The sequence below is a fragment of the Papio anubis genome, chromosome 11 (assembly GCF_008728515.1).
Source record: "Papio anubis isolate 15944 chromosome 11, Panubis1.0, whole genome shotgun sequence".
Taxonomy (NCBI): Eukaryota; Metazoa; Chordata; class Mammalia; order Primates; family Cercopithecidae; genus Papio; species Papio anubis.
In genome coordinates this window covers 14,025,503-14,049,569 of record NC_044986.1, presented here as the reverse complement: position 1 = coordinate 14,049,569, position 24,067 = coordinate 14,025,503, and the positions used below count along the sequence as shown (strand labels likewise).

The window sequence follows — 24,067 nt, the reverse complement described above, 5'->3', positions numbered from 1 at the left end:
TAGGGAGGGCAGGAGGAAGGAGTGAGCCAGCATCCAGCCCTGGTGGGGCAAGCTAGCCGTGGACAGACTTAGCATTCCACAGTACGGCTGAAAGCCCTGGACCTCTTTCCTTTGCACCCTTAATTCATGGTGATAAAACCGAAACACGGTGAATTAGGTTATTAGAACATTGGAACGTCTCTGAAGCCCAAAGCCGTCTTATTTAGATTGCTATGTGAAGGCATACGTGGAGGCATACGTACTCCACCTTGAAGCTTCTCCTTCAGTTTTAATGTTAATCTTACCAAGAGACAGCTTTCATTCTGGTGAAGGCAGCTCGCTGTGTGTAAAAGCAGCCTGGCCTGTTAAACACAATGCTGTTAAATGAAACTGCCTTTCATTTTTTTTTGAAGTTTCCTTTTCAGTACTGACAACTTGGAGGTAGAGAAACCAAAAGCAATGTTTTCAGAAGGCCTTGCTTTCTTAAAGATTTCAAATGATGATGGTAGTTAATCTGGCTGCCTGTTTTAAAAACCATCAGATAAATGCCTACAAGGCTCTCATCTTTCAGTAGCTTAGCTGCTGCTTGTCAGATTCGAAACTCCAAAGCGCTTGACTCTTCCAGTGCCCAAACTAATCCTTGTTTAAATTATGTCTTCAGAAGCTATAACTCTTGTAGTGGCTTGCTAAATGATAGCCTTTGGATCTGGGTTGAAGACTTCCAGAATGCCCAAGTGAATTTCAGGAGCAGGCTCAATGTTTAACCAAATTCACCTTTACCAAGGGCTATTCAATCCATATCTGGGATGCTTTAAATAAAACTATCCAGGACTGTGGGCAATACTTAAAGTTAATATTTGTTGCCAGTATGTTTGGAGTGCAAAATAAAGCATTATAATGTCTAGACATTTTTGAAATAAAAAAGTCTTCTGGTTACCAAAAGGCATTATTGCCATAGGTTATGCAACTCAGAGGTGAAACTTGAGAAAACAGAAAGTGACTACCAACAGGTGACACATTGAGAAGATAATTAGGAATTTCCTCGATCATACAATTTCTCAGCACCCATTTCTCACATGGAAATAGAATAGTGGAGCTGAGTGTGGTGGCACAGCCTGTGGTCCCAGCTACTCTGGAGGCTGAGGAAGATCATTTGAGCCCAGGAGTACTGGTCTGCAGTGGGCTTATGCCTGTTGGGTATCTGCAGTCAGCTCGGCATCAATATGGTGACCTTTCGGGAGTGGGGACCACCAGGTTGCCTAAGGAGGGGTGAACTGGCTTGGTAGGAGACAGAACAGGTAAAAACTCCCGTGCTGATCAGCTGTAGGATTGCATCTGTGCATAGCCACTGCCCTCCAGCTTGGGCAACAAGAGACAAGACCCTGTCTCCAAAAATAAATAAACAAACAAATGGGATAGAAGAGAATATTGAAGACAAAGGGATGAAGGCTTGATTTTAAATGATTAAAATGGGCCGGGCATGGTGGCTCATGCCTGTAATCCCAGCACTTTGGAAGGCCGAGGCAGGCGGATCACCTGAGGTCAGGAGTTTGAGGTCAGCCTGGCCAACATGGTGAAATCCCGACTCTACTAAAAATACAAAAATTAGCTGGGTGTGGTGGTGCCCGCATGTAATCCCAGCTACTTGGAAAGCTGAGGCAGGAGAATCACTTGAACCCAGGAGGCAGAGATTGCAGTGAGCCAAGATTGCACCACTGTACTCCAGACTAGGTGACAGAGTAAGACTCTCTCAAAAAATAAAAATAAAAAATTAGAATGTATGGTGGCCTTAAATAATAGGGTTGATTTCTACTTTAAAACATATCCTGTTATATTTCAGTGGGAATTTTTATTTAAAAATATTCAAAATATTGAAAAGATGTATTTTTTGGGGGCAGAGATAATGTCATTCCTTTTATTACCATCCAAAAACTGGAGGAAGCATTTCATTTTGTGTAAACCGTGCTACTTTTAAAAGAGAAAGTCCTTGCTTCCTGACTGGACCCTTCTCCTACCCCATTTCTCATTTTGAGGAAACCATTCTTGAATAGACTTCTGAAAGTCTTACGAGGATAAAATTTATTTATTCAGCATTTGGTTGTTGAAGGACCGAGTGCAGAGGTGACATTTGGGTGTCAGCCTTAGATAAATACAGCGTGAAATGAGTGAAAAGATGCAATTGGGCACTGCCATTCTCTTTTTACATGTGTTTTTGTTTGTTTTTTGTTTTGTTTTGAGACAGAGTCTGCTCTGTCGCCCAGGCTGGAGTGCAGTGGCTCAGTCTGGGCTCACTGCACCCTCTGCATCCCGTGCATTCTCCTGCCTCAGCCTCCTGAGTAGCTGGGATTACAGGTACCTGCCATCAAGCCTGGCTAATTTTTGTATTTTTAGTAGAGGTGGGGTTTCACCATGTTGGCCAGGCTGGTCTCAAACTCCTGGCCTCAGGTGATCTGCCGGCCTTGGCCTCCCAAAGTGCTGGGATTACAGGTGTGAGCCACTGCACTCGGTCTCTTTTGACATTTTTTAACTGGTCAACTGGGTGTGAACAGAACTGGATTTTTTCCCCCCGAATTGCTGAGGCTTACTGGGGTGTGACCTACTCACCTGTGTAGACTGTGTTGACTCTGCTGTGCCTAGAATTTGGACAATGGCCTGAGGGACCAGTATGTGATTTAAGCATAATTTAAAGGTTATACTTGAAGAATAGACCTGAATCTGGAAGACAACTGCTAATTTTTTTGGGGCACTGTGGGGTTTTTTGTTTTGTTTTGTTCTTTGAGACAGGGTCTTGCTGTCACCCAGGCTGGAGTGCAGTGGTGCGATCTCAGCTCACTGCAACCTTGACCTCCTGGGCTCAAGTGATCCTCCCACCTCAGCCTCCTGAGTAGCTGGGACTACAGGCTGGTGCCACTATCCCTGGCTAATTTTTGCATTTTTTGTAGTGATGGGGTTTTGCCACGTTGTCCAGGCTGGTCTCTAACGCCTGGGCTCAAGCAGTCCATCCACCTTGGCCTCCCAGAATATTGGGACTACAGGTGTGAGCCACCACCCCTGGCCAACACTGTGTTTTTATGAAGGTCTGTTCCTAGAAATGGAAACATTAAAAACAATGGAAAAAGACCCTTTGGTTGAGGAATGACAAGATCCAAAAGGAAAACTGGTGTGCCGTGGCACTTTCCAGGCAGAGCAGTTGTTCAGGGCAGAGGCCTGGGCAGTGGAGGGGCTGCAGTTCTGGAGTGAAGATGGTGGAGGCTGCATTCCTGTCTGGCTTTCTGTTGGCATTGGCCTGGGTGTGTCCTTTGACATAAGCCTGTCACAGGGAATGACCGAAAAGATGAAAAGCACCTGTTCCTCTTCAGGAGCTCTGTTCAACGTGGCAGCCACTAGCTGTATGTTGTTATTTATACTTAAATTAATTAAAGTTAGGAATTATGTTCCTGGAGCATGCAAACCACATTTCTCATGCTCAGTAGCCACGTGTGGCTAGTGGTCACTGTATTGGACCATGCATGTAGAACATTCCCATCATTGCAGAAAGCTCATTGGGACAGAGCTTCTCTAGAGGGTTCTGTGCATTTAGTGAGTATGATAGCCCCATGACTTCTGACATGAAAAATTAGGGAAAATTAAAAGAAGCAGAGGGAGGCAGGGAGTTGGGGAGAGAGGCAGTGTTGAGGAGAGGGAAAAAGAGAGATGAGAGGGGGAAATGGGTAGGAGAAGGAGAAAATAGAGGAGGGGTTGCGGAGAGTGAGGAAGAGACTGAGGAAGGGGAGGGGGCTGCACCATGGAGGTGGGGTGAAGGCAGGGGTTGGAAGTGGGGACTGACTCACCTAAGAGGAAATTCAGGTCAGGGACAATCATGGATGGTGGCGGGGGTGGGGGGGTTAAGCTACCATATCCTCCCCCACCCCCTTTTTCATATCTTGTTGGGAAATTTGCCTAAATTGAGCAACTGACTTTCCTGATTCAAATTAAGCGCATGATACAGACACATACAGAGCCCCATGTTCCTTCTTGAAATTCCTGGCCGGGCGCGGTGGCTCAAGCCTGTAATCCCAGCACTTTGGGAGGCCGAGACGGGTGGATCACGAGGTCAGGAGATCGAGACCATCCTGGCTAACACGGTGAAACCCCGTCTCTACTAAAAAATACAAAAAATTAGCCGGGCGCAGAGGTGGGCGCCTGTGGTCCCAGCTACTCGGGAGGCTGAGGCAGGAGAATGGCGTGAACCCGGGAGGCGGAGCTTGCAGTGAGCTGAGGTCCGGCCACTGCACTCCAGCCCGGGTGACAGAGCGAGACTCCGTCTCAAAAAAAAAAAAAAAAAAAAAAAAAGAAATTCCTAATGTGGGGATATTTTAAAGCAGTCATTTTATTTAAAAAAACAAAACAAAACAATTAAGTTGCGTAAGTGCGGCAGATCTACAGCAAGACTACGAAGCACCTCCACAGGCAGGTGATCTAAAATGGGGGTGAAGACAGGCAAAACCATTTTAAGGGTTTTCATTTTTTCTGAACTGGGGAGATAGCAGGAGGAAGGTATATTTAGAGATGCCAAAGAAACTCATTGTTCTTGTATCCACTTGAAAATGGTTTCTCCTTAAAAACTGTTTCTTGTGAGATTTGAAACATTTTAACAATAACTCAGAGCACACTTAGAAAGAAGGTAAGTATTTGAAACAATAAAGCAGTTCGTTGCTTGTTCCCTGCTGTCCGAAGCAAGGGAGTCTATCTGAGTCAACTGGTGACATCCTCCTAAACTAGGCCAATTTTGATAGGGCCTACGGTGTTTCTAAGAACTTGTAATCTGTGGAATATCAAGAATTTTTTTAAAAAGGTAATGATGAAATGAACCCCAAGGACAACTTCTGGGGCCTGTGCAGAAAGCAAGGATAAACAGATAAGCTGAGAAAAACAGATAAGAACATTCCTCTGTCCTGAAGTGGCAGAGGCTACAGAACTGCTGGTGCCTCGACTTCCCTGAGCCCTCTCAGCTGATCTACTGCCCTGTCCTCTGTTTCCTGCATAGAGGTTACCCTTGGTTTAACAGATGGGGAAGCTGAGATGAAAGAAAGGAAGTCAGGGCCGGGCGCCGTGGCTCATGCCTGTAATCCCAGCACTTTGAGAGGCTGAGGCAGGAGGATTGCTTGAGGCCAGGAGTTCAAGACCAGCGTGGGGAACATAGCAAGACCCCTATCTCTACAAAAATTAAAAAAATAAAAATGGCCAGGCGTGGCGGCTCACGCCTGTAATCCCAGCACTTTGGGAGGCTGAGGCAGGAGGATTGCTTGAGGCCAGGAGTTCAAGACCAGTGTGGGCAACATAGCAAGACCCCTATCGCTACAAAAAATAAAAAAATAAAAATGGCCAGGCATGGTGGCTCATGCCTGTAATCCCAGCACATTGGGAGGCCAAGGGGGGGGGGGTGGATCACTTGCGGTCAGGAGTTCAAGATCAGCCTGACCAACATGGTGAAACTCCATCTCTACTAAAAATACAAAATTACCTGGGTGGTGTTGGGCACCTATAATCCCAGCTACTTGGGAGGCTGAGGCAGGAGAATCACTTGAACCTGGGAGGCTGAGGTTGCAGTGAGCCGAGATCGTGCCACTGCACTCCAGCCTGGGTAACAGTGAAACTCCGTCTAAAAGATAAAATAATAATTTTAAAAAACACATAAAAATAAAGAAAGGGAATCACCTGTTCAAGGTCACTTGAACTGTGGACTTTTGGGGAGCAATTGCAAGTGGATCTCCCCTACCCTCCAAAGTGCTTTTATGTTCCAAAATAAATCTTTCTTCCTTCCTTTCGTAATATATGCCCAAACAACAAACTCTTCTCAAGGTGGTAGGGTTTTTAAGTGTAAATACCCATGAGGTTGTAATTGTGGAGGAGAAAGAGTGTCTTTGTCAGATTCCCTGGGAAAAGGGGCAAATTGGGAATATAATTTCCCTCTCAGACCGTGATTTCAGCTACAGCCAGTTTGAGAGCAACTGGATAAAGTAATTCCTACTAGGTTGTAAATGACTGATGGGTGAATCCTCAAAGTAGATGTTTCCATTTTGAAAGTCGAACTGTGTATCAATACAACTGAATCTGTGTTTGAGGACAGGTCAGGATGCATACATGCCATATATAAGTGCCTGTACATACATATGTACCTATGTGGTATGATCGCCTCTGGAGGCCCATTACCTGTACTCGCTCGCCGCCTGGGGCCCTCCTACCAACACATGGGACAAGCAAGGCCAGCCTCTTGCATTCTTTTTCCCCTCAGCAGGCCTAGTGGCCAACGAATTGCCCCCAAGGGACAGGATGTGAAGCCCCATGGGTGGTGGTGGTGGGGACAGTCGTGGGAGTTTAGGTGTGGGCCACATCATTGGCAGCAGCACCACCTCCTTTCCTTGGCAGAGGCAAGAGGTGGGCAGTGGGCACGCTAGTTCCTGCTGGCTTGCCACGCACAGCTCCCATCTGCCCTGCACCCTGCTTCCCTGGCCGCTTACTGCCCCTCAGGAGGTTCTTGCCCTCAGTTGCCTCTGCATGACAGTGGCACCTTATGTGTGGGCTCAGGTCTCTGCAGCCCTCTTTACTTACTACCCAAGTAGGGGGTTAGAGAGGGGGAGGGTTTTTCTTGCAGATTGCAGGGCATCCCCATCTCCTCCTCAAAGAGAGGGTATGAAGTGGCCTTTTCCCCCAGAAAAGCTGTCTCTGGATGAACCCCTTACCATTTTTCAGTGGTAACCTTGAGTGTTTGCATTTAGGAACCACGTCAGCTCCTTTGTGTGTGTGTGTTGCGTTAATGTTGCAACTCTGCTTTTCAGGGGGCTTTGTGAGGAAAGGGAGTGTGCAAGAGCCATGTAAAATTCCTTGGGGGTCCACGGTCAGACTTGAGATCCTGGTGGGAAGACAGCCTGGTGTCAGTCCCTGATGATGAGGGCACAGGAAGCCATGCCTTTGATCTGCTCCTGCAGAGAAGGTGTAGCTCTGCACTTACCCACTCTGGGAAGGGAAGGGGTGGGGGTAGGAGATAGAATTACCCAACTGCTGGATGGAGAGAACCCAGCCAGTGTAATTGCTCTGCATGTCTGATAAAAAGTCTTGTGAAACCTCATTTGAAAATGGAATTCCATCCTGGCATGGGTCTTAGCACTGCTGCTGAAATGGAAACAAGCTGGAGAAGGTCAACAAATGGCCCAGGAAGAACAGCTTTAAGTGGCTGATGCAGAAATGGGTCCTGCTTGGTCTTAATGTTTTCTGTTAATGCTCTCAGGAGGAGCTTGTTGGGATATGTAGATAACATCCCAGGAGAAGGAACACCTAGCTCTAGGAAGAATAGAGGTGGAGTGAGGACAAAGGATTGGGCCATCGACTTGAATAGCAAAGGATATCTGAGCGTCCAACTTTTCTCAAGCCAAATGCTGTCGTGGATTGATGCCACTAAGTCTGCTGTCACAGATTAGGGAGGGTGTGTGTCCAATGAATATGTTCCTGGAACATAGTAGGTGTTCAAAAATATTTCCAGAATGAATGACTGATGCTACACAGCTTGAGTATCCCTAATCCAAGAATCTGAAATCCAAAATCTGAAACTTTTTTTTGAAACAGAGTCTTGCTCTGTCACCAGGCCAGAGTGCAATGGTGTGATCTCAGTTTACTGCAACCTCCGCCTCCCAGGGTCAAGTGATTCCCCTGCCTCAGCCTCCCAAGTAGCTGGGACTATAGGAATGTGCCGGGCGTTTTTTGTATTTTTAGTAGAGAGGGGGTTTCACTGTGTTAGCCGGGATGGTCTCGATCTCCTGACCTCGTGATCCACCCGTCTCGGTCTCTCAAAGTGCTGGGATTACAGGCGTGAGCCACCGCGCCCGGCCTAATATCTGAAACTTTTTGAAAGCCAACATGATGCATACAAAATGATCATTGGAGCCTGCCTTCCTTCCTTCCTTCCTTCCTTCCTTCCTTCCTTCCTTCCTTCCTTCCTTCCTTCCTTCCTTCCTTCCGTTTTTTGAGACAGGGTCTCACTCTCTTGCCTCGGCTGGAGTGCAGTGGCACCATCTTAGCTTAGCTCACTGCAGCCTTGGCCTCCTGGGCTCAAGTGATCCTCCTGCCTCAGCCTTCTGAGTAGCTGGGACTACAGGTGCACACCACCACACCTGACTCATTGGAACATTTTGGATTTTAGATTTTCAGATTTGGGATGCTCAACCAGTATAATGCAACTATTTCAAAATCCCAAAACATCAGAAATCCAAAGCACTTCTGGTCACAAGCATTTTAGATAAGGGATACTCAACCTGTGTTTATGTTATGTGATGGTGAAGAAGAGAGCCGAGAAAGTGATATCCTCAAGAAATGGCCTTGGGGTCACAATAAATGGTACATTAGGAAATGATTCAACACGGTTAAGAAAGGTTAACTAAGGTTATAGGGCAAATCGGAAAATGTTTTCCAAATGTTTGTCTTAACTGTGAAAAATGTTTGGAAAACTCCCCCTCCCCCCTAATTTGGAAGTGGTTTGTTTTAGTCGTACTGGAAGAAATAAATATTTGCATTACACCAAACATTTGGGGCAAACAGTTCTCCCCAATTCTGAGGCTCTGTGTGAGTAGGAGGAGATGTTTCATGCCGATAACACTCATTCCTTTTTTGGCCAAATCGAAGGTAACTTTGGATGTGAGCTTCACATGCTTTTCACAGCACTGCTAGAATGAGACTGAGGAAATGGAAAGAAAAGAGGAAGCCAAGCAGCTTGATCCTTCCAGACCTGGGGATGGCTGATGACCTGGCATTTGAAGGATGTAATCGTTAAAGAAAAATTGCCTTTCTGCTCATGGGCAGGGAGGCTGGATCCAATTAAGACAAGGAAAACGTATGTTAACTTGGAGGAAAAATTTCTAAACAGTCAATGCTGTAATCCTCTCTGAAGAGGAAGCGGCCAACATGATGAGGCTTTATGGATGGTGCCAAGCCCTGTGATATATAATAATTAGTAACCACTGGTTATTTTGCCGCACACTCATTCTCCAAACCACTAACCATTGCTTGGGATGGAATGCACCAGGCCTAGATATTTGCCCCAGATGTGTTCCCTTCAGCAGTATCCAATTAGAGGGATTTTTACAAATTAAAGCTTAATTCTCTATAATATATAGCAAAATATAAATTAAGGAAGGAGAAACCCAATTTCCTTGGTTGGTTCCATGGGTTATGGAGGTGAGGTGCACCTAGTCTTCAGGTGCACCTCTTAATTTATGCTTCAGCAGCTAGTGGTGACTGTTCTATATCATGGTCCTTGGTATTTTTGCTGTGTTTTTGGTAGCTTAAAAATATTTCAGAGGCTAGGCATGGTGGTTCATGTCTATAATCCCAGCACTGTGCACTTTGGGATACCAAGGTGGGTGGATCACCTGAGGTCAGGAGTTTGAGACCAGCGTGGCCAACATGGTGAAACCCTGTCTTTACTAAAAATACAAAAATTAGCCGGATGTGGTGGCACACGCCTGTAATCTCAGCTACTCGGGAGGCTGAGAGAGGAGAATCGCTTGAACCTGGGAGGCGGAGGTTGTGGTGAGCTGAGATCGCGCCACTGCACTCCAACCTGGGTAACAGAGTGAGACTAGGGCTCAAAAAAAAAAAAAAAAATTGCAAAGGTAGTACTCACTAAAGAAAGTCCAGGCCAGACGTGGTGGCTCATGCCTGTAATCCCAGCACTTTGGGAGGCTGAGGCTGGCAGATCACCTGAGGTCAGGGGTTCAAGAAGAGCCTGGCCAACATAGTGAAACCCCATCTCTACTAAAAATACAAAAAAAAATTAGCTACTTGGGAGGCTGAAGGGAGAGAATGGCTTGAACCCAGGAGGCAGAGGTTGTAGTGAGCTGAGATCGCGCCACTGCACTCCAGCCTGGGGGACAAAGTAAAACTCTATTGCGGAAAAAAAAAAAAAAGTCCAAAGGACCGTGTAAAATGTCTCTCTCTCTTCCCATGCGCCCCTGCTACCAATCCCACCCTCAGAAATAATTAGCATCAGCATGTAGGTGACCGTTTTCCCAAATCTCTGTATATGTGCATACGAACATCTAGATAGAACTTTACACCAAATGGGTCCCAGTGTGCACACTGTTCCGCAGCTGTTTTCAGTCCACAATGTGCTGCAGAGCCTTTCCATATCTGTGTTTATAGTTTCCCATGAAATGGATGGGTGTCAGGAAAAATTGTGAAAGACTTTGGAAGCTGAATGCTGTTTCAATGGAATGCTGGGTATGTTCTAGCAGACTCTTAGGGGTTATCCAGTTCTAAAGGGGTCTGTGTTTTTCATTGTCTTTGACTAGTTTGATAGTATATTTAACCAAGCCCCTAGAGTGAGCCATTTAAATTATCTAATTTTAAAGTAATAGTATAAAGGAATATCCTACTCAGGATATATTCATCTTTATGCACTAATTTTAAAGACTTCTGTTTTTTTCCTGTGGGAGTATCTGCCTAATAACATCCCCTTTCCTCTTTGGGAAGAATCATAATCATTTGTGAAACAGGCTTCAGTGACCCTAGGGATGTACAATGAAGATTTTCTTGTGAGAAAGGAGCGTGATACATGTGACATGACATTTCTGAGACCTTTGGGACTTAACATCCCTCACCTCTGAGTAATCAGTTATCTTTTCTATGGTATTCCAAGTTTGAATTAGGGAAATTGAGGTTGAGTTTAGTCAAAGACTTTAGTTGCGAATGACTTTTCAGTTGCCCTTGGGTTTTGCATGTGTAAATCAGGCGGGGAGTACACTCAGAAAACAAGCCCACAGCCTTGAAAAGGTGTCCCGGATCTCTCGCTGTGGATCATCAGCACAACCCTGTGGGGTAGGTCTGGGAATTGTTTTTGCTGTTGCTGTTATTATTCTAATTTGAGAAAGAAGGAAATCAAGCTCAGAGAGGTGAAGTGGTTTTCTGAGATCACGTACCAAGGAGCCACTTCCCCTTATTCCTGTGGTGCTAACCCGTTGCTTCATTTTTCATGTTTGAGGGCTTTTGCGTTTCGTTGTACATTGTACAATTCTAGGGAGGCATTGTTCCCATCCTAAAGCTGGTAGATTCGTAAATGTATCAGGTCGGGGGGCAGAAAGTGTCTTGAGGAAGGGACGCCCCTTCCTAATCCCCTCCAAGTGCTGCCTGTGCTGGTGTCAGTTCTCCTGAGGTCATTTGCTGGGTCTTTGATCTGGCACAGTGTCCTCCTCTGTGGAATTCTGTAGCTCCTCCTCTGGTAACTGCTTTGACTAAAGGTTTGCATGGAATTTACCTAGACTAGGGCTCTGTGGTTCCCACCTGAGAATAGAAAACGCCCATAAAAACAGCATGACACAAAACAAATCAGTGGCCCCTCCTCCTGCTCTGCCTCCCTCTGAGATAAGCTTGGCATGAGGGCATAGTCCAGAGCCCCATGGCCTTCAATAATTTTGTAACAATTGGAGGAGAGTGGCATTTTCTTCCTGGAAACGTTTGTAGATGTGTGAGCTCGCTCTACATGGAGAAGGGCTGCCCCTTCACCGGGTGCTGAGGCTGCAGGCTCCGTGTCCTGTCAGAGTGTGGGAGGGAGCTCCTCACACTGAAGCCAGCTTCTTCCTTCCCCAGAGAAGGGATCTGGGGGCCAAAAGGGGCCCACATGGGTGGCCATGCAGGAGCAGAAAGAGCCTCCAAAGCAGGATGGGTCCCCTGGCCTGGATTTTCCTCCAGGGCAGCTCTGCAACTCTAACACCCATCCCCAGGCTGTGTGTTTCCTAGGGATACCTAATAAAGTGCCGCAAACTGGGTGGCTTAAAACAACAGACATCTATTGTCGCACAGTTTTGGAGGCCAGACGTTTGAAATCAAGGTGTGCGCAGGGCCATGCTCCCTCTGAAGGGACCCGGGGAAGACCTGTTCCAGGCCTCTCTCCTTGGCTTGTTGGTGGCTGTCTTCTCCCTGTGCCTCTTCCTCTTGTGCGTCTGTCCCTGTGTCCAGAGTTATCCTTTGTATAAGGACACCAGTGCTATTGGATCACGGCCCACTTGAATGACCTCATTTTAACTTGATTACCTTCGTAAAGATCCTATTTCCAAATAAAGTCACATTCTGAGGTACTGGGGGTTAGGACTTCAATATAATCTTCTTTGGAGGACACAGTGAACCCTGGAACACAGGCCCTGCCTGTACCGAAGCAGCAGCTCTTGGGGAAGAGCCTGTATTTTTAAAACAGGAGGTTCTGAGGATGAACCAGGCATGGGAACTGCTGCTCTGTGGAACCCTGGAGCTGGTGGGTTTTCTGAGTGCCTTCCGAGATTATCTTGGAGATCGAGAGTACTTTGACCGGGTCCCAAGATAGGAGTCTGCAGGTTCCCTGGTGGTTGACTTCTGTCTTCTGCTCAAATCTTTCTAGAGATGGGGAACTCATACCTTCTTCCAAGCAGCCTATCTCATTTTGAACCACTGGATTAAAAATATCTATAATATTATATATTATATATATGCATATACACACATATATGCATATATACATATATACATATACACACATATGTGCATATATACATATATACACATACACATATGTGCATATATACATATATACATATATATATGAATGATAGGCTTCTTGCCTCACCCAGTAAATTGTAGACTTCCTGAGGGCTGGCACCAGGGCTTTTTCTTTGTATCTTACTGGAACTAACCAGATGCTAAAGGTAAACCCAAGTCTGCCTATCAAGACTTGCTATACCTGGCGCCATGTTAACCCATTAGGTTCTGGTTCTACTCTTTGGAGGTATCCAGGATAAATGCACCACTCTTTGCCTGAGGGGACCCTTCTAATATTAGAAGACAACTATGATACCCACTGTAGAACTAAAACCAGAACCCCGAGTCAGGCACGGTGGTACACAACTGTAGTCCCAGCTACTTCCAAGCCAGGAAGATCACTTGAGTCAGGAGTTCTGGGCTGCAATGTGCCATGATTGTGCCTGTGAATAGCCACTGCACTCCAGTCTGGGCAACAGAGTGAGACCCTGTCTCTTAAAAAACAAACAAACAAACAAAGCCAGAACCCGGCCCTCCGGATTCCCAGACTGTGCTCTCATTGTGCATTGCAGCCAAGTAACAGGCATATACCAACCTTAGGATAGAATTTGTTAGCAGGAGGGAATGTGTTGTTGTTAACATCTGGCAAAGCTCAAGGCTTAATAACTTGCCAGAAGTGGGATCCAGTCACCTACTTTTTATTTATTTATTTATTTATTTTTTGTTTTATTTAATTTACTTTTTGAGACGGAGTCTTGCTCTGTCGCCCGGGCTGGAGTGCAATGGCGCGATCTCAGCTCACTGCAACCTCTGCCTCCTGGGTTCAAGTGATTCTCTTGCCTCAGCCCCCTGAGTAGCTGGGATTACAGGTGCGTGCCACCATGCCCGGCTAACTTTTGCGGTTTTTTTTAGTAGAGACGGGATTTCACTATGTTGGTCAGGCTGGTCTTGAACTCCTGACCTCAGATGATCCAACTGCCTTGGCCTTACAAAGTGCTGGGATTACAGGTGTGAGCCACCCCGGCCGGCCTAGTCACCCACTTTTTAATTTTCGAGGTAACATGGTATCTTCTCCTGCTGTGCATTGAGGCAAGATGTCTCCATTCCACTGGAAGCTCGGTCGGAGAATGTGCCACTCACGTGCTCTGTGGCTCCTCGCCAAGGGAAACCTTCCTCAGCTGCATAAATGTGCAGCTTGGCCAGGTGATCCTGGGGGCTCTTCTTACCCTTCAAATCCTGAGAATTTGCGGGTGCGTTTTCCACTGATAATTCAACTGTGGGGGTACTTTAGAATAGAATTTGATGTTAATTTGAAGAGCAGGCATTACACATTAAAATAAAAATTACCCCAAGGAAAGAATGAGAACCAAGAGGGGTTACATTTGTAGTAGAAGTAAACAGGAAAAAAACCCACTGCTGCTAATTTAACTGATTCTTGCAAGCCAAGAAAGGCAAATGCATGATTCTAGTGTTTTCTTTAGTAGATTACAGAAAGGAAGATTAAATCAAAAGTCAAAAATAAACAGTTTGATTATCCTACACTGTATTATCTTAATAAACTGTCTTCCTGGAAAGTTTAAAAATACACAGTACTTCATCTGGCCAAAGAAAACAGTAAATAAATATTGTTGAGAAAATGTAAGAATTTTCCATTTAGACATGAGGGATGGAAACATTGCCATGTGGACATGAAGACATCCCACAAAGAGTGAGAGAGTCATAGGTACTATGTACCTTTTAAGGCTTGTTGTCGGGGACACTGTTGTCATACATGGGGGAAGAGGTTGGGAGGGCAGTGGGCCCTACCAAGCACTCTTGTGGGCTCCTGGCAAATCCTCACCCACTTCTGCATTCTCCGGCAAGGTTTGTCTAGATACCCACCATATACTGACTGCTGGTGCTCAGATTTCATAGTTTAGGGTGATGTGGAGAGGACCGCTGATTTTCTTCTTTTTTTTTTTTCGAGATAGATTCTTGCTCTGTCACCCCGGCTGGAGTGCAATGGCGTGATCTTGGCTCACTGCAACCTCCGCCTTCTGGGTTCAAGCGATTCTCCTGTCTCAGCCTCCTGAGTAGCTAGGACTACAGGTGTGTGCCACCGCGCCGGGCTAATTTTTTTTTTTTTTTTTTTTTTTTGAGACAGAGTCTTGCTCTGTTGCTCGGGCTGGAGTGCAGTGGTGTGATCTCAGTTCACTGCAAGCTCCACCTCCCGGGTTCACGCCATTCTTCTGCCTCAGCCTCCTGCGGAGCTGGGACTACAGGCACCCGCCACCACGCCCTGCTAATGTTTGTATTTTTAGTAGAGACAGGGTTTCACCATGTTGGCCAGGATGGTCTCGATCTCCTGACCTCATGATCTGCCTGCCTTGGCCTCCCAAAGTGCTGAGATTACCGGCATGAGCCACCGCGCCTGGCTAATTTTTGTATTTTTAGTAGAGAAGGGTTTAATCATATTGGCCAGGCTGGTCTTGAACTCCTGACCTTATGATCCGCCCGTTTCCGCTCCCCAAAGTACTGGGATTACAGGGGTGAGCCACTGTGCCCAGCATCATCTTCTTCTTCTTCTTCTTTTTTTTTTAAATTTAATTTAATTTTATTTTATTTTTGAGACGGAGTCTAACTCTGTCACCCTGGCTGGAGTGCAGTGGAGCAATCTCGGCCCACTGCAACCTTTGCCTCCCGGGTTCAAGCGTGCTGATTTTCTTCTGCTTAATTTTTCTACAGTTGGAAGTAGCAAAAGGTGGAGACTAGTGATGTGAGTTCTGTCTTAGCTTTGTTGCTAACCTGCCAGAGGCCAAGGCTGGTAACTTTGCCTCTTGGTATCTTTTTTTGTTTTTTTTTTTTGAGACACGGTCTCACTCTTGCCCAGGCTGGAGTACAGTGGCGCGATCTCGGCTCGCTACAACCTCCGCTTCCCGGGTTCGAGAGATTCCCTTGTCTCTGCCTCCTGAGTAGCGCCTGCCACCATGCCCGGCTTTTTTTTGTTTTTGTTTTTTTTGTATTTTTAGTAGAGATGGGGTTTCACCATGTTGGTCAGGTCGGTCTCAAACTCCTGACCTCAAATGATCCACCTGCCTCGGCCTCCCAAAGTGCTGGGATTACAGGTATGAACCACTGTGCCTGGCCTGTATCTTTTTTTTTGAAATGGTGTCTTGCTTTGTTGCCCAGGCTGGAGTGCAGAGCGATCTTGGCTCACTGCAATCTTGGCCTCCCGGGTTCAAGCGGTTCTCCTGCCTCAGCCTCCCAAGTAGCTGGGATTACATGCACCTACCAGCACGTCTAATTTTTGTATTTTTAGTAGAGATGTTTCACCGTGTTGGCTAGTCTGGTCTTTAACTCCCAATCTCAGGTGATCCGCCCTCCTTGACCTCTCAGAGTGCTAAGATTACGGGTGTGAGCCACCACGCCCAGCCTGCCTCTCTCTTTCTTTATCATCACATAGGAATAATGCCCTATTGATCACAGAGACCAAATAAAAAATATAAATAATATGGGAAGTCCAGATGCAAACACTAGTATATGTAAAAATTTAGTATATAATAGGATGGGCACAGTGGCTCATGCCTGTAATCCCAGCACTTTGGGAGGCTGAGGTGGGTGGATTGCTTGAGCCCAGGAGTTTGAGACCAGCCTGAGCAATATGGCGAAACTCCATCTCTACTAAAAATGCAAAAATTAGCTGGGCATGGTGGCGCACGCCTGTCAACTCAGCTACTAGGGAGGCGGTTGAGGCAAGAGAATCACTTGAACCCAGGAGGTGGAGATTTTCAGTGAGCTGAGATCGTGCCTCTGCACTCCAGCCTGGGTGAAAGAACAAGACTTGGTCTCGAAAAATGACAATAACAACAAGAAACAAACAAACGTGGTAGCTCTTGTTACAACCAGGAAGGATGGAGATAGTAAATGGGGAGGTAGTTTCTAAGGAAAAAAGTAAGTCCTGGCTAGACAGGTAGTATGTAGGGATCCAATACACACGAAAAGATGCTTAATCTCACTAGAAATCAAAAATATGTAGAATCTTAGTTTGGCAAAAACTTAAAACATTGATAATGGCTTATTTAAAAAGTGTCGGTAAACAGGTTCTTTCAAACATTACGATCTTGTTGCTGACTGGAGTGTAAATTGATAAGTCTAAGTCTTTGTCTCAGAACAATTTGGTAGTATCAAAAGGCTTAAAATTGTGTAACCCTTGACCTTGAAGTTCCATGTCTAAGATTTTATCTTAAGAAAAAATTAGTGTACAAATGACCTGAAGGAAGTTGTTCAGTAGATGATATTTGTAATAGAGGTTAATTGGAAACAGTTCCAATGACCATCTGTAAAGGATTGATATAATAAATCCTGGCATATTCAAGCAGTAGACTCATACATAGCCATTAAGAATTATGGAGATCCAGACTGGGCAACATGGTGAAACCCCATCTCTACCAAAAAAAACAAAAAAACAAAAAAAACAAAAATTAGCTGGGCATGGAGGTGTGAGCCTGGAGTCCCAGCTACTGTGGAGGCTGAGGTGGGATGATCACTTGAGCCTGGGAGTTGGAGGTTGCAGTGAGCCATGATGGTGCCAGTACACTCCAGCCTGGGTGACAAAGTGATACCCTGTCTCAAAAAACAAAACAAAACATTATGGAGATCTAGTTCAAGACCAGCCTGGGCAACATAGTGAGACCCCATCTCTTAAAAAAAAAAAAAATTAAAAAAAAAATCAGCCAAGCGCGGTGGAGTTCAGGGCTGCAGTGAGCTGTGATCATGCCATTGTGCTGCAACCTGGGGTGACAGGGTGAGACCATGTCTCTGGGAAAAAAAGAAAAAAGAATTATGGAGACCTGTTCTTATCGGCATGGAGAAATGATCATAACAGAGTGAGTAGGGGTTAGGAAAACCCAGATTATGTACAACGAATGTGCATTACACTTAATAATTAGAAGAAAGAAGATGCTTTTTTGGGGGAGGGGAAATGACAATGCCTTGTAAATGTAAGGCCACTTGATAGGACTATAAAGAAATAAAATCCTTAAAAAAAAAGTAAACATGCCAGGTCTTCTGAATCTCAGCAAGGGTTGGCCTTCTTAGCACTCCTCCATGGGAGATTCTAAGATTTTTCCAGCTATGTTACTTCAAGGATTCTTGAAACTCTTCTTGGACCCATTTGTTGACTGACTGCTTTGATGGACTGTAAATACACATCATTAAGGCCAGATGCCTTAACGCATCTAACGTACTGTTTTGACTCTGCTAGATGATGACATGTCTTTGTCTTTCAAATGTGAATTTGATTTTTCGGAAAATCAAATTTTGTTAGGCTTGATGCATAAAGTGACCATTTTGGAGCTGGAGAGTAAGGGGCAAGAATGAGGAATGAGAAGACTGGCACCTTTCCCAGTGCCCTGTGCTGGGTTGGGGTTTATAAAAACCCTCCAAGGCATTGGCTTTGTTAGGCTGGACTCTTCTAGGTGTGCAGTGTTGTGTGTTTGTTTTAATAGTAACCACCATTATTTTATAATAAAATGACAGTTGGTGGAAGGTGAGCGCTCCTATCCTTGGTTGACAAGCTGGGCAGTTGATAAAGAAAGACTCTGACTGTCTGTAATCCTTTAACCAGGGATGTGCCCAGCGGAGGCTAGATTCCTGTTATCTCTGTCTAGTGAACTAATGACCAACTAATGAGCAGGGCTGCTTTAGCATGCGCAAAATCAGAGTCAATTGAACTGACGTGATTCAAGACCTCCTGGATGTGTAATGCTGGCCGGGGTACTTCAGGAATGCAAAGATGTGATTCTGTTCTTCCTCTTCAGGACCTTCCAGCCTGGTTGGGGGCAAGGTAGGTACATGATCAGCTCCATTACAAAGTAATGTAAGTACAGAGGCAGCCTTGATGGGTGGCAGGGATCAGTAAAGCTTTCATCAGAGAAGTGGTCTTGGGCTGCGCCTTGAGGACAGGTGGCTGGTAGTATGCAGACACCATTTACACGGCCCCTACCGGGTGCAGGCTCTGTGAAAGAGGCTTTATAGAGATAGATGTACTTTTCACTACAGTTCAGTGCATTAGGTTTCATTGTCTTTGGCACATGACAAATCTGACAGGCTAAGGACACATTCAGGTAGGTGTTGGAGCTTGGATTTGAGCCTCCAGCCTGTGCTGGGGGAGAATTCCATCTTACAAGGTTACGGTGTAGAGTGTGTGAGGGACAAAGGTTCTTGGCACTGGGGAGAGCCAAATGGTGGTGATGTGGGAACAGCTCATGGTGATTCTGTTTGTCTGGAGCCTGGACTAGTTGTGGGGGAGCAGGGAGCAGGAAGGCTGCAGAAGAGTAGGGTCGTATAGGGAGGTCTCTGAGTGTCAGGCTAGAAGTTGGGAGTTAAGGTTTTAGGCAAAAAAGAGCCGACCAGGTACGGTGGTTCGTGCCTGTAATCCTAGCACTTTGGAAGGCCAAAGTGGGATTGAGCCCAGGAGTTCCAGACTAGCCTGGGCAATATGGTGAGACCCCATGTATTAGTCCATTTTCACACTACTGATAAAGACATACCTGAGACTGGTATTTAAACAGAAAAAAGTGTTTAATGGACTTACAGTTCTACGTGGCTGGGGAGGCTTCACAATCATGGCAGAAGGCAAGGAAGAGCAAAGTCATGCCTTAGGATGGCAGCAGGCAAAGAGAGGGCTTGTGCAAGGAAACTCCTCCTTGTAATAACCATCGGATCTCAGGAGACTTATTCACTATCTCGAGAACAGCACGGGAAAGACCTGCCCCCATGATTCAGTTACCTCCCACTGGGTCCTTCCCACAACATGTGGGAATTCAAGATGAAATTTGGGTGGGGACACAGCCAAACCATATCGCCCCATCTCTACAAAAAGTAAAAAAATTAGCCAGGTGTGGTGGTGTGCACCTGTAGTCCCAGCTACTTGGGGAGGACTGAGGTGGATCACATGAGCCCAGGGATGCTGCAGTGCGCTGTAATTACATCACTGTACTTTAGCCTGGGTGGCAAAGTCAGACCCTATCTCAAAAAAAAAAAAAAAAAAAAAAAAGAGCCACTGAGAGTTTTTGAGCAGAGGAGGCTGCTCTACCTGTACTTGAAGACACCAGATCTGGCAGCAGAGGCCGTAGGGCCAAATGGGAAGTGGTTATTGGAAGTATTATGGGGGCTTCCAGGGTTCTGCAAAAAAGAGGGGGAGGGGTGGGTGGGAGCAGCTTTCGGGAGACTAAATCTGTAGCACTTGGCACCTGATAGGACATGGCGGTGAGTGGAAGGACAACACTGTAACTTTTGTGCAGCAAAGGAAACAATCAGCAGAGTGAAAAGACAACACACAGACTTGGGGGAAACATTTGCAAACTGTTCACCTGACAAGGGATCAGTACCCAGAATATACAAGGAACTCAAACATCTCAGCAGGAAAAAACCATTCCTATTAGAAAATGGGCAGATGATCTGAACAGACATTTCTCAAAAGAAGACACACGCACCGCTAAAGAACTTACTCAAGTAGCCAGATACTACTGTACTGCAATAACTTATACAAAAATCAAAAAATTAAACATCTAGACATAAAAAAAAAGACCATACGAATATGGCCAATAAAAAATGCTGAGGCCGCATGCAGTGGATCACGCCTGTAATCCTAGCACTTTGGAAGGCTGAGGCAGGGGATCACTTCAGGTCAGGAGTGCAAAACCAGCCTGACCAACATGGTGAAACCTTGTCTCTACTAAAAATAAAAAAAATTAGCTGGGCGCGGTGGTGGATGCCTATAATCCCAGCTACTTGGGAGGCTGAGACAGGAGAATCGCTTGAACCTGGGAGGCAGAAGTTGCAGTGAGCCGGGATTGTGCTCAACATGCACTACATCATCAAGTGACAGAGTGCAGACTCAAACCACAATGAGGTATTATCTCACCCCAGTTAAAATGGCCATTATCGGCCTGGCGCGGTAGCTCAAGCCTGTAATCCCAGCACTTTGGGAGGCCGAGACGGGTGGATCACGAGGTCAGGAGATCGAGACCATCCTGTCTAACACGGTGAAACCCCGTCTCTACTAAAAAAAAAAAAAAATACAAAAAACTAGCCGGGCGAGGTGGTGGGCGCCTGTAGTCCCAGCCACTCGGGAGGCCGAGGCAGGAGAATGGCGTAAACCTAGGAGGCGGAGCTTGCAGTGAACTGAGATCCGGCCACTGCACTCCAGCCCGGGCGACAGAGCGAGACTCCGTCTCAAAAAAAAAAAAAAAAAAAAGGCCATTATCAAAAGGACAAAAAATAACAAATACTGGCGAGGATGTAGAGAAAAGGGAACTCATACGCTGTTGGTGGGAATGTAAACTAGTACAGCCACGATGGAGAACAGTATGGAGGTTCCTCCAAAAACTACAACTAGAACTACCATATGACCCAGCAATCTCACTGCTGGGCATTTATCCAAAATAATGGAAATCAGTGCATCAAAGAGACATCTGCACCCCCATGTTTATTGCAGCACTATTCACAATAGCCAAGATATGGAATCAATTAGATATCCAACAACAGATGAATGGATAAAGAAAATATGGCCTATATACACAATGGGAATCTATTTGGCCCTGAAGAATGAAATCCTGCTAGTTGCACCAATGTGGATGGAACTGGAGGACATTATGTTAAGTGAAATAAACCAGGCACAGAAAGTTAAATGCTATGTGTTCTCACTTATGTGGAAGCTAAAAAAAAGTTGATTCATAGAAGTAAAAAGTAGAACAGATAATACTAGAGGCTGGGAAGGGTAGGGGGAGGAGGATAGGGAAAGGTTTGTTTAATGACACAAAATTATAGCTAGATAGGAGGAAGAAACTTTAGTGTTCTATACCTCTGTAGGATTACTATAGTTAACACTAATATGTAGTTTTAAATAGCTAGAAGGAGGATATTGAATGTTCCTAAGTGATATGGTTTGGCTGTGTTCCCACCCATATCTCATCTTGAATTCCCATGTGTTGTGAGAGGGACCTGGCGGCAGGTAGTTGAATCATGGGGGCAGGTCTTTTCCATGCTGTTCTTGTGATAGTAAGTTTCACAGACTTGATGGTTATTATAAAGGGGAGTTTCCCTGCACAAGCTCTCTTTGCCTGCTGCCATCCATGTAAGATGTGACTTGCTCCTCCTTGCCTTCTGCCATGATTGTGAGGCTTCCCCAGCCACATGAAACTGTAAGTCCAATTAAACCTTTCTTTTGTAAATTGCCCGATCTTGGGTATGTCTTTATCAGCAGCATGAAAACAGACTAATACATGAGTACAAAGAAATGCTAAACATTTGAGATGACAGATATGCTAATTACCCTGATCTGATCCCTGTACATCATATGAATTGCAACATACCATGTACCCCATAAATATGTACAGTTGTGTGTCAGTTAAAAGATTTAAAAAAAAACTATAAGATTTGCACCCAGGTGATGCTGCAGGGCAGTCAGGAGATGTGGCTGGCTCTGGGGAAAGGTGTCAGCATGGTCTGGGCCTCCCTCAGTGGCCAAATGGCCAGTGTGGAGTCTTGGAGGGTGAAGGGCTCCTCCATGCCAGAGGCAAACACCTGGCAGCAGCTTTGAAGAAATGTGGTAACTGATACTGTCTGTTGTTTTTCTGGCCCACATCTACCCCCTCTTCTTCTGGCAACAGCACCTCCATTTTTCTTGGGGGACCACTCCTCCCTGTATTTAATCCACAGGGTTGGGTGGAGATGATGTCTCATTGGTTCCATCAGTGAGCACATGACTCAGCCCTGGCTGTGCAGAGCCTTGATTCTCTGCTTGGCCTCAGGGATGGGGATGGGAATGGGAATAGGATTCTTAGTTCCAAAAGGGCTGCTCTTCTGCTGCTGGGGTTGCCAAGCTGGTGGAGGGGACCTTGGAGCTCTTGGCGGCCGTTGCCACAGCCCATCTGAGACTAAAGGCAGCATAGCACGATGTTGAATCGAAGGCTGATGGGGTGGGGGAAAGAGAGAGTCCTCATTGCATTGTTTCATTTTGGTGTCCAGCCATCGTGGGGGCCAAATGTACCCCCCTGGCTTCCTGTTTGGGTGAACTTGTGACTTGCCACTTACAGTCAAAGGATCCTGACTCACTCAGGGTTAAAAGTCACATCCTTAGGGGATACCTGCCTTAAAGAGCCCAAGACAGCAGGCCAGAGAAATGGGGCCTGGGTCAGGAGGAGCCAGCCCCCTGAGTCAAGGAAGGCTGGATGTGCACCTTTGTCCCAGGCTTTGCTTGAGCAGAGGGCCAGCTGCATTTGATATTTGCCACAAAGAATACAATCCTCAACCTGGCTGCCCTTGTGAGACTCCAACTGTAGCAAAGAAAGATTAGGAAACAAACATCCCGTCACCATGGAAATGTGAACCCAAAGTGTTAGGAACAGTAGCTATGTGAGTCCGGAAGTGGATTCTGTCCACACACACATTGGTTTGATCCCGCATCTATTTCCTTGTGGGAACCTGGGCATATCTGTAAACGTATGATATAGCCAGCTGCTCTAAGGCCGGGTGCCACCTCCCATCAGCCTTGGTTTCGTCATCACCACAATAGCTGTAAACCTAATACACTGCTTATGCATGTCAGAGCCTCCCTGCAACCTCCCTTGGAGGTAAATATTATTTTTATCTTAATTCCACAGATGAGAAAACAGAAGCTCAGGGAGGTTCCTGAACTTTCCCAAGGTCACAGTTGTTGAGGGAAGAGCCAGGGTTTGAACCCAGCCCGTTGAGTCTGTGCTTTTTTAACCACCACGTTCCTCACGTTGGTGTTGACAAAAAATATTACTAAAAGTAGTTCATTCTTACTTTACATGTCTTATTTCAATTCTGCCACAAACCTATGAGGCAAGTACAACTGGTTAATTCCATCTTATAAATGAGGAAACTGAGGCACAGAAGACTTAGGAATCTTGCCCAAGTTCCACTGTCAGTAGGAGGCAAAAGTACAATTGGGGGTTACTTTTTTCAGGTGGATTTGAAATGATAATGTGTCTTAAATTTAATTTGGAAGCCAAGAATGGGTGATAACTGTAACATTTTCTTTTCTTTTCTTTCTCCCTCCCCTCCCCTCCCCTCCCCTTCTTCCTTTCCTTTCCTTTCCTCTTTTCTTTCCTTTTCTTATTTTTTGAGACAGAGTGTTACTCTGTCACCAGGCTAGAGTAGCAGTGGCACGATCTCGACTCACTGCAACCTCTGCCTCCTGAGTTCAAGTGATTGTCCTGCCTCAGCCTCCCGAATACCTGGGATTACAGGTGCACACCTTATATTTTTAGTAGAGACAACATTTCACCACATTAGCCAGGCTGGTCTCGAACTCCTGACCTCTGGTGATTAGGCTGCCTCGGCCTCCCAAAGTGCTGAGATTACAGACATGAGCTACCACGCCTGGCCCTAATTAATTAATTTTTTTGAGATGGAGTCTCACTCTGTTGCCCAGGCTGGAGTGCAGTGGCACCATCTCAGCTCACTGCAACCTCTGCCTTCCCAGGTTTGGGTGATCCTCCCACCTCAGCCTTCTGAGTAGCTGGGAATAGAGGTGCACACC

At 45.8% G+C, this 24,067-nt stretch overlaps 1 protein-coding gene across 5 annotated transcripts in view; it reads left to right on the top strand.

The window, feature by feature from the left end:
• GRK5 (G protein-coupled receptor kinase 5) overlaps positions 1-24,067 on the top strand; it is a 251,195-nt gene that overhangs the window by 4,132 nt on the left and 222,996 nt on the right. The window lies entirely within an intron of this gene.